At 40.8% G+C, this 9402-nt stretch overlaps 1 protein-coding gene across 1 annotated transcript in view; it reads left to right on the forward strand.

The window, feature by feature from the left end:
- LOC137413340 (protein-L-isoaspartate(D-aspartate) O-methyltransferase-like) overlaps positions 1 to 9402 on the forward strand; it is a 53656-nt gene that overhangs the window by 21573 nt on the left and 22681 nt on the right. The window lies entirely within an intron of this gene.

Consider the following 9402-nt stretch of genomic DNA (forward strand, 5'->3'; position numbering starts at 1 on the left):
GCGGCTGTGTTCCAGGACTTTGCTGGTGGACGTAAGGCGGAAGAGCCACGGACGGAGAGCTGCAGATTTCCAGGCGGGAACAACGCATGGATGAGTGCTGCTGGGCTGCAGCGTGACAAGGTGCGGCATAAAGAACGAGGGCGCAACGAGGCCTACTTCGCACCAAGGCGTGTTCCCGCTCACGGACCTCCGGGACCCGTTCACAGACTGTGTTTTAAATCTTGTGTGGAGGATCCAATAGGAATTTAGTTTTACCTTTGCGCTTTTCTTATTATCGGTATTTTCTTTTAATAAATCCTTTTGTTATTTTTGTACATTTTAAAATCCGTTTTCGTGCGAGTTCTTTTTTTGCAGGTTTGGGAACGTCCGACGAACCACAGGTAAGACCCTTAATCCCTCCACTCCCCGTTCTTCCCCTCCACTCCCACGTATATTAAGTCCGCATTTGATCAGTGCCTCGGAGTTAAAGCTTGCTCGGCTATTCGATCCTGGGAAAGATTTTAATCGCCAGGAACACGACAATATAATAAAAAATACCTTTTTACAAATCACCTGGGCAGATATTGTACTGACACATTTAAAAAGGTGGCATCACTCGTTAAAGTATCATGCTACCCAATGACCGATCTAAATGCATTGGAAAAACCAAACGGGGAAATCAAGTACAAGAAGATATATTTTCCATAAAGGAAATTGACCTCATGCAAGTAACAGTCAGAGTGGTTCGAGTGATAGACAACAACTGCAAGGAGCACAGTATTTGAATGAGATACCAGGAAATATCAACAAACGAGCTACAACTGGAACCTGTGTGGGGCTTGGAGATGATCCTTAAAAACATGCTTGGAGTAAATAATCCATATGATGTGGAACATCTGAAAATGTTCAAATGCTTAAGATTGACGACATCGACGCTCACTCCTTCAAAACATCAACCGAGAAAATGATGGATCCCTTGGGTCTTGGGGGTAGGCGGTGGGTGTATTCATTCTGCCTTCTGATACCCACCAAAGGAGATCACAACCAGCGATTGTGGCAATTTCCTGACATATACTACATTCATTACTTGCGGAAATCGAAGGTTTTTCAAGTACTCTATATTGGTTGATCTTGTGCGTTATTTCATCTGTCTGTCTGTATGTCAATCGCCTACATGTCACAATTTAAAACCAATCTTTACGAAACTTCACCAAATGATAGAGTTGGTCAGAAGGAAGAAGCCTTTTGATTTTGAGGTCAAAAGGTCAGCATTGGCCAAAGATCAACAACTTTGTCCAATTCCTGAGCTCATCACTTTTCATCTGATTGCCTTGAAATTTGAGGAGGATTTACATATCTGGACACTGAATTCAACAACCAATTATTTTTGAGGTCAACATAGGCCAAAAGGTCAACAAAGGCCTAAGGTCAACTTATTTCAGGGATTTCACAAGTATCTGCTATGGTCAACATATTTACCCTCGCCAGAGGAGAGGGTATTGCATTTGAGTCTTTGTTTGTCTGTCTGTCTGTCTGTCTGTCTGTTTGTCCGCACAGAATAAATAAGATTTTCTCTGCAACCATTGGTCCGATTGACAGGACATTTTCACCATAGGTGCAACTCCACCTGTAGTATTTTTTAATGGTAATTATGACGTCATAGATCACGTGGTTTGGCCGCCATCTTGGAAAACCCGAAAAACTTTGCACCTCGATATCTCTGTTACGGATTGGTCACTTCCGTCATTGTGGTTTTCATCCACTGGAAGCATTTTTAGTTTCATATGCTATTGTTGTTACAGTTTGTGTGTGAAATGGAGATAACTGTCTTCAAAGGTAAAAATTAGTGTTTCAAAAGAAAAACAAAATGGATCGGGAGAAACCGGAAGAGGAAGAAGAGGAAGAGGCTGGAGCGGATCAAGTGAGATCGGGAAAGAAAGGCCGATCTGCTTCGAGGTGTCGAGCGGACTCTGGTGGACATTGGTCACGAGCGAATATTGGTTTCCCCGGGAAAGGGATTCCTGTGACAGTGTCGGTATTGCTGTGGCAGATAAACCTGTGTGACTGGTTTTGCTGTTGGTTCCGAAAGTGAATCATTGCTGGAGAGCAGGTACGCCTCCATTAAGGGCCCGTCCGCCATTTCACCTCGCACCAGCCGTTAGCCTGGTTCTCGTGTGTGTCGTGGATTTCGCTTGGGAATTCGCGGTTCCCCACTTGGGAACTGCTGCTCGTTCATGTCAGCGTCATCATCTGTTGAACCGAAGGTGTGAATTCCCAGTCGCCTTTTGGGTGAACTTTTACCTGACCGACGTCGGCCCGATCTCACCCAGCGGCTCGTCTGCAGCGTCGACTGTTAGCCGTTCTGGGTTCAGGTCTCAGTACGACCTTTTTTCTTGTGATCACCGGAGCGAGGATCGACTTTGGCCTGGTGTCGTGACAGTGACTTTGGGGGTGTTACAGTTCGCTCACGTGGAGTACCGTGAGTTATTGAGTGAAGAAACTGGTGGTACCATCATCGGAATTATATGGTGTTTGCGGTGCAATTGAGGTTTTCTTGTACGTGTGTTACTTGTTATTATTGTGTGATTTTAATACAATACTTGGGTTTTGGAACAACTGATTGGTGTGTTTTCACCATTGGTCATTGGCACACATAATAGCACATCTTTCTGCCGTGACTCCTTTCGGGGCTCGGAGGTACACCGTGATCGGGATTTGGGGAGGAGCACGTAACAATCTCCGATAGTTCTGAACAGAAAAAATTGAGACGTGGCTCATTGTAAAGAACTCTCCATGGGGAATAAAATATGTTAATGATGTCATAGGTGCCTCCATTATGTCGTCATAATTCGACAAGTACAAAACTTTATCCGATCAAGATGAAATTTCTTGAGCATAATCTATGAATAAATTAGTTTAGAAAAAAAATAATGATGACGTCATCGGTCACGTGGTTCGGGGGAAATCTAGGCTAAGAAAAGTCTGTGCTGTCCCGCTGCTTTTTCCCTCTCCATCTCCCTCTCCATCTCCCTCTGCCTCTGCCTCTGCCTCTCCCTCTCCCTCTCCTCCCTCCTCCTCCTCCTCCCCCCTCTCTCTCTGTCGCCACATGCTGGCTGTTGGTGCGTTGGGTGTGGTGTCATGGCGTCTGCTCGTGTTTTGGCCTTGTAGGTCCGTACTCGTGGTTTGTATCTCTACCCTCCCTTTTCCTTTTCTCACCTTTGTGCCGTCTTTTGTGTATCCCCCTTCCACATTATCATCCCTTCCCCCCTCTTGAGAGTGAGAGAGTGAGGGAGCCACACGTGGTGATACCGGTAAGGGTTCCCCCCTTATTCCCCCTTAGAGCGGTTCCCTCTTCGGTTTTTTTCGCTTCGTGCTACAAATCATAATACTTTTTTCCGTTTTTTTTAACGGAATTATTTTTATTTTTCGTTTGTTTACTGGAGCTTTTTGGTTTCATTAAACCTTGATACTGTCGTGGAAGTGTAGGTGAGACTCAAGACGCCAATGGTCGGAAACAGGTTTTACAAAAGGTCATGACTTTATTAACTGGTTGTTCACTTTCATTCCAATACCAAATAACTACCGTTTAACTCAATGGACCAGGTCACTCTATCCGCATGGTCCTTCTTGTTCGGCCGATGTTCCTCCGCCATTCCCGTCGTCCTTCCTCCCGTCGGGCAGAGGTTCTGATGATGAGTGCTCGTTCGTTCCGTCGGGCAGGGGTTATCGTGGCAAGTGCTCCTTGACTCCAAGTCTCTTCTGTTTATATGGGCAAGCTTCAGTTAATCCCCTGTGCGCTGAAATCGTAATCCCTTCTCCGCTGCTTCTAATGCTTTCTCCGCAAACGTTACTCGGTCGCCTCACTGGCACCAGCTCGCTCCCCTCCTGCTGCGAGTTCCATTTACCAAACAATAGGGGGGTGCTCCAGCCTGGGGCTGTGACCAGGTGGACAAGAGATTACCATGTTCATGCACATTCCTGACACTCATTTACGAAATCGTCTATCTGCTTCGTTACGAGTCCCAAATCAATGAGTTACATTTCCACAATTCCCTCATCTTTTTGTTTTTGTTTATATTAACCATTAATCTAAACATCAATATAAGTAAACAATCAATCACTGCAAGTAAACATCAATACAAGTATAAGTAAATAATCAATCACTGCAAGTAAACATCATTACAAGTATAAGTGAATAATCAATATCTACAAGTAATCAAATTCCCTTAGGCATACACCGTCATCCTGCAAGAATCACAAAACATTTCGTTGGTCATTGACTCCTTCCATATTGTTCAATCTATTGCATTTGCATCACAAATATCTTTTCAAAACAACACTTCACCATCACCAAGATACAACAATTTCACTTCATTTTCAAGTTTCGTAAAGCATCTGCACCATCTGGCAAAAACGTTTTCCTCCACACAAATGTTGACTTTGTTTGAAAGGAAGGGCTGATCACTTGTGTTTGAATCCAGGTATGAAACATTTTCTCCTAATGTCTTCATAGCTCCTGCACTACTTCGTGTAGGATTTCGCTGTTGTGGTAACATTGCGGAGTCATAGACTGACCCTGCTCTCCATGTAGCATTCTTGCCACTTTTTGCTGTAAACCATAGTAATTCCTGACCAAGGCCTTCACCCAGTTGTAGTCGACTTGCCTCCTCCCTCATTGTGAGTGGGCAGCAAGTATTGGTGTGACGTTGATTGGCCAGCAAGATGTGGAACAGGGATGCCGGATGCATCCACAATGATGTTGGGACCATGGTGTTCAGGTCATTCATGGTCCATACCAGGAGCAACCAGCAGAATCGTGCACAGCTGTTGTGACAAGGGCACAGCCGTTTTTTTTGCAGCTCCATCCTGGTTCCCCGGACGTTGGTGAAGTAATAACATATGTCCCCGCATTTCACAGAGGTTGCAGGTAAAATGTCGTTGTCCTGCAACTTCTGATGTGGTGAATGTTCGAAGCCTTCGAACAAGAGTAAGTGATCGCCTTTCTTTCATATGTTGCAGTGTGGTCCAGGCAAATGGTCACATAAATTTCCTTGGTGAAGGTAAGCATTCATCTCCAAGTTACACGGGAGAATGTCTTCATCATTCTTTGAGAAAGAGGGTGTATGCCACGATTAACTTCATTTTTTTAGCCACAAATTTTCTTTCTCGAACTTCTTCCCAATTCCGTTAGCACTCCCTTCAAAATGTGATCTCGTCTTATCCTTATGCTCAGTCACATCTGAATCTGCTTTCCACACACACTGAATCAGATAGGGTACATCTTACCATGAAATCAGCATAATCATGTATATCTTCCGACAGTTTCACATTCATCAATTTGTTGTTTTTCCTTAACACAAAAAGTTATATTCATTTATATGTGTCACACAAATAATATTCAATCAGGTATGTATTTTACAACTAAACTAAGAATAGCATCCACAATTGCTTTCAGGTTAATATAGTTCAAAAATTAACTCATGCAGGTATTTTAGCACTACTCTAAGAAAATAAATTGTATATGATTACAATCACAAACGGGAATATCTAATTCCCAACAACAATTTTCCCAAACCAACAAATTAAGCATAATGTATTATTACCATAATTCCTCTCCACTTTTTCTTTTCCCTTTTTTTTTTTTTTTAACAGTGTGTCACTCGTGGTGATATGAGTTCACTGATATTGTAATTGACACAACTCATAACATTGTCGTTATGCCATTATCTTAATTCTACTGTGTTCATTTGCAACATCACTTGATTTAATCTTTTAATCTCAGTATTTATGTCGCCATAAAAGTCTTCCTTTTCTGGTTCCACATTTCTTTCCTCATTTGTCACTTCATGCGTTATCGTCGTGTTGTTGGTTACCTTATTCAAACACACCGTCACTAAGGCTTTCAAGCAAGCCACCACTAAAACAATTGCCAATATAACTACTAAACCAACAAACAAGTCTGCTACTCCTTGTATATATTCATACCTATGACATAATTATATGTCGATGACATTCAACATTATATACCAAACTAACAAGCTTCCTAAAAGGTAAATAAAGAAAATCCCTTAATATGTAACATAAATCAGATTATTTGTCTTACCCTGATCCCCCTATCTCCCGGCGTTGAACTCAATCCCCTGATCATGAGTGTAGTTGTGATACATTTTTCACTCATGTTGTATTAATATCAGCAGGTAATTGTATGTCATGTAGGCAAATAAATGTCACTATCCCAAGTAGGAATATCACATGTTGAAAATGTAATGTTTATCAATGCAAGGGGTGTTAAAATGTAATTCAAATGATTGTAAATCACGACTATCATTTATCTGCCACTGAATGTTCTGCTGGGCTGCTCGGTGCAGCCTCATTTTCTGTGGGATCGTCCACCTTAGCCCCATGTGCTTGCTTGCAATGAGAGGTATGAATCCAACTTTCTATTTTGGGTCCATATTTGTTTCTATTCTTATCAATCTCCTATGGTTTATCAATTCGTTCCAAGATACCGCAACCAAAGGTTTTATTTAACCAAGGCTCTACCAAACTATTTCCAATGTGAACAAAAAATGCCAGTGAAACAATGATTCGAGGAATTAACTTCAAGGGGTCAATAAATTTATTCTATAACCAGATCTAATTTTCCCATCCAATAGTTTGCCTTGCCACATGTCATATTATAACACTTTAATAAACCTTCGAAAAATGTTTCCCATCTCAACAAATTTCCTTTTTTACAAATAGCCATGTGTAACTTACGTATTTAACTACAATTTCCTCTCAATTTGTTTGGCCTAACTGGCCGCAAAAGTGGCTGCCAGCATGCAGTACCGTTTTTTTATCTACCAAGGAAGTGCTCGGCCACACAAGACCTCTACTAAAATGTTGTTTGTAAAAACAAATCTGGGATTTCTGATTACATGGATGCACACTCTCAGGACATTTTCCGGCTGCTGTTAACAATCCACTACGATAAATTAATTCCTTTACCCACAATCAAATAATTAGTACAAATTGAGGATATTATCCCTATCACATTCTTTTATAGATTCATTATGTTGGATCTAATTTCTTTCCCAATAATTTTCCACTGCTGTAAGGAAGAACAATAGCTCTCATAAGTCTTAGTAATATCGTACTTAATTTACCCAGCATCGAATAATTTATTTACTATCCTTTCTCATCTGTTAACCAGTGACTTTGTTTGAACTCCAGAACTCAAAACTCACAATAGTTCAAACCAGCAAAATTTCCTTTACTATTTTCCCATATCATCTATGCCTTATACACATCCATACATACAGCCCAATTTATATTCTGATAAAATTCAAGTTTATATATATATAAAATCCGTGAGCAGAGTACTCTGGGAAGTCAGTGTAAGACCTCTCCAAAATTTGGCTAATTTTGTACTCCCACATTTTTTATGAAGTTCATATCCATAAATAGCTTTGATTCTCATATAAATTCTATCACAATGGAATCCCAAGATTACTTCCAATTTTTTTACTATTAATGAATAGCTGCTCATAACTCAGCAAATCAAATCTTTATTCTCCATCTCCCTTGACAAAAGTGATAATTTTCATAATCAAATTATATTTCTATTTTTTATTTTACGAATTCTCTCGATATGCGATCCCATCCCCATGGAACTATCTATTTTTCAGACAAGGCACACTGTCGGTGTCAACAATCTTGTAAGATTGATACACAAAAACAAAAACACTGACCTATCATTCGTGTGGAACAATAGTCCGAAATTCCCACCTGATCATGATGTGACTCTTGTCACTTGGTTTGCCAAAAATTGCAAAGCAATTGTTCCAAACTTTGTAAATTTAAAATTTTGTGCCCAACATAAAAGATCAAATTTCGGCATTTGATCAATTAATTATCAATTTGCTTACAAGCAAAAGAAAAATGAATAATTCTTGCTCCGAAAACTTTTCAGACCCAAGAATCATCGACAGTTATTCATGTTTGTCCAGTAATCTAATTTGTTGAGGCCAATCGTCATTTGGGATTTGTCACAATGAAGGCCTAATCGTTGTCTGAGGTATCGGTCAGCACTGGTACCCTTGATCTTGGTTTACCCTATGAACTTGTCTTCCTGTTGGTATACGGACATCCTCTTTTCCAATGTCCCATCCATCCACACTTGAAACACCGGTTTCTGTCGTTGCCTGGTCTGTGCACCTGTGCACTTGTATTGCTGGGCTGCATCTCTACATCCCTGAGTTGCCACTGCAATCTCTCGTTATCTCCTGAAACACGAAAAAATTCTCTGTACCGTCCTTTTTGGGGAGACAACTGGAAATCAGATGGGACAACTGTCACTTTCATTCCTAATTTCGAGGGCAGTTGTGCATTTGTCACCTCCACTGTATCCTGTATCCTTTTTATTTTAAGTTCTAGATCCGTTATCCGTTCTTGCTGTTCCCGTTGTCTGGATTCACCATCCCAAAGATGGAATGCAAGCCAGTCTACCGTTAGATTCTGTCTCTTCCTGGCTTTCAATCTTTGTTCCAATCTTTCCAATCGACTTCGCTCAAATGTACCATCTCTTGGAAACTCCTCATCATGTCCCTTTGTCCACAAATACCAATTCTCGACCTGCCTTATAGCTTCCGTACCATAACGGTCGTACATATGATGTGTACAAGTACCTTTTTGTGGAATCTCTGGTTGTCCTTGTGTATTCTTGCAGGCTCCATTTCCCATTCTGCCTTTTATCAAAGTAGCGTTGGATGTGTTGTAGCTTGTTCTTCTAAAGCTTCACTCGTACCTCCAGGAAGGATCTCTCCACCTGTTCAAACGGTGATTTCCAGAGAATCTCTCTCACCTGTGGCTTTTGCACAATCCAATCTCACAGATCAGTATTTGCAGATGAGCCAAAGGGTCAGTATGAAATGGGTGAATCCTCAGGTGTCCGCTCTGTTGAAGGGGAAATCACACAATGGTAACCGCACATATATATCTATATATAAACTCACCACCTTGCTCAATTTTCCAAGGTTGTCTTCACATTGATAATATCTCACAAAGATATCAAAGCTTATTTCTTGAGACCGCATTTTCATCAATCAAACAATCAATATATTCAATTCAATTTATTCAGTTCAATTTATTCAGTTAAATTTATTCAATTAGATTTAATCAGTTCAATTCAATTATTCAATTTCAATTAATTTATCAATATTCATCAATAAATCAAATTAATCATTTTGGATGACTCCTTGCATAAGCCCTTTCCCCAATGATGTCAGGACAGGTCCATCTATTGACTGAGATTGAAGATCATCGGTCGTCACCTCTGGTTCATACCTCATGTCAATTGACGAATCACTGTTCTGTCCTAGGGTCATATCTGACATATTTTCCCATTTTGCCTGGTCTCCACAAATTTTCTTTGCAACCACT

This window comes from Myxine glutinosa, chromosome 1 (assembly GCF_964187855.1).
Source record: "Myxine glutinosa chromosome 1, kmMyxGlut1.1, whole genome shotgun sequence".
NCBI lineage: Eukaryota > Metazoa > Chordata > Myxini > Myxiniformes > Myxinidae > Myxine > Myxine glutinosa.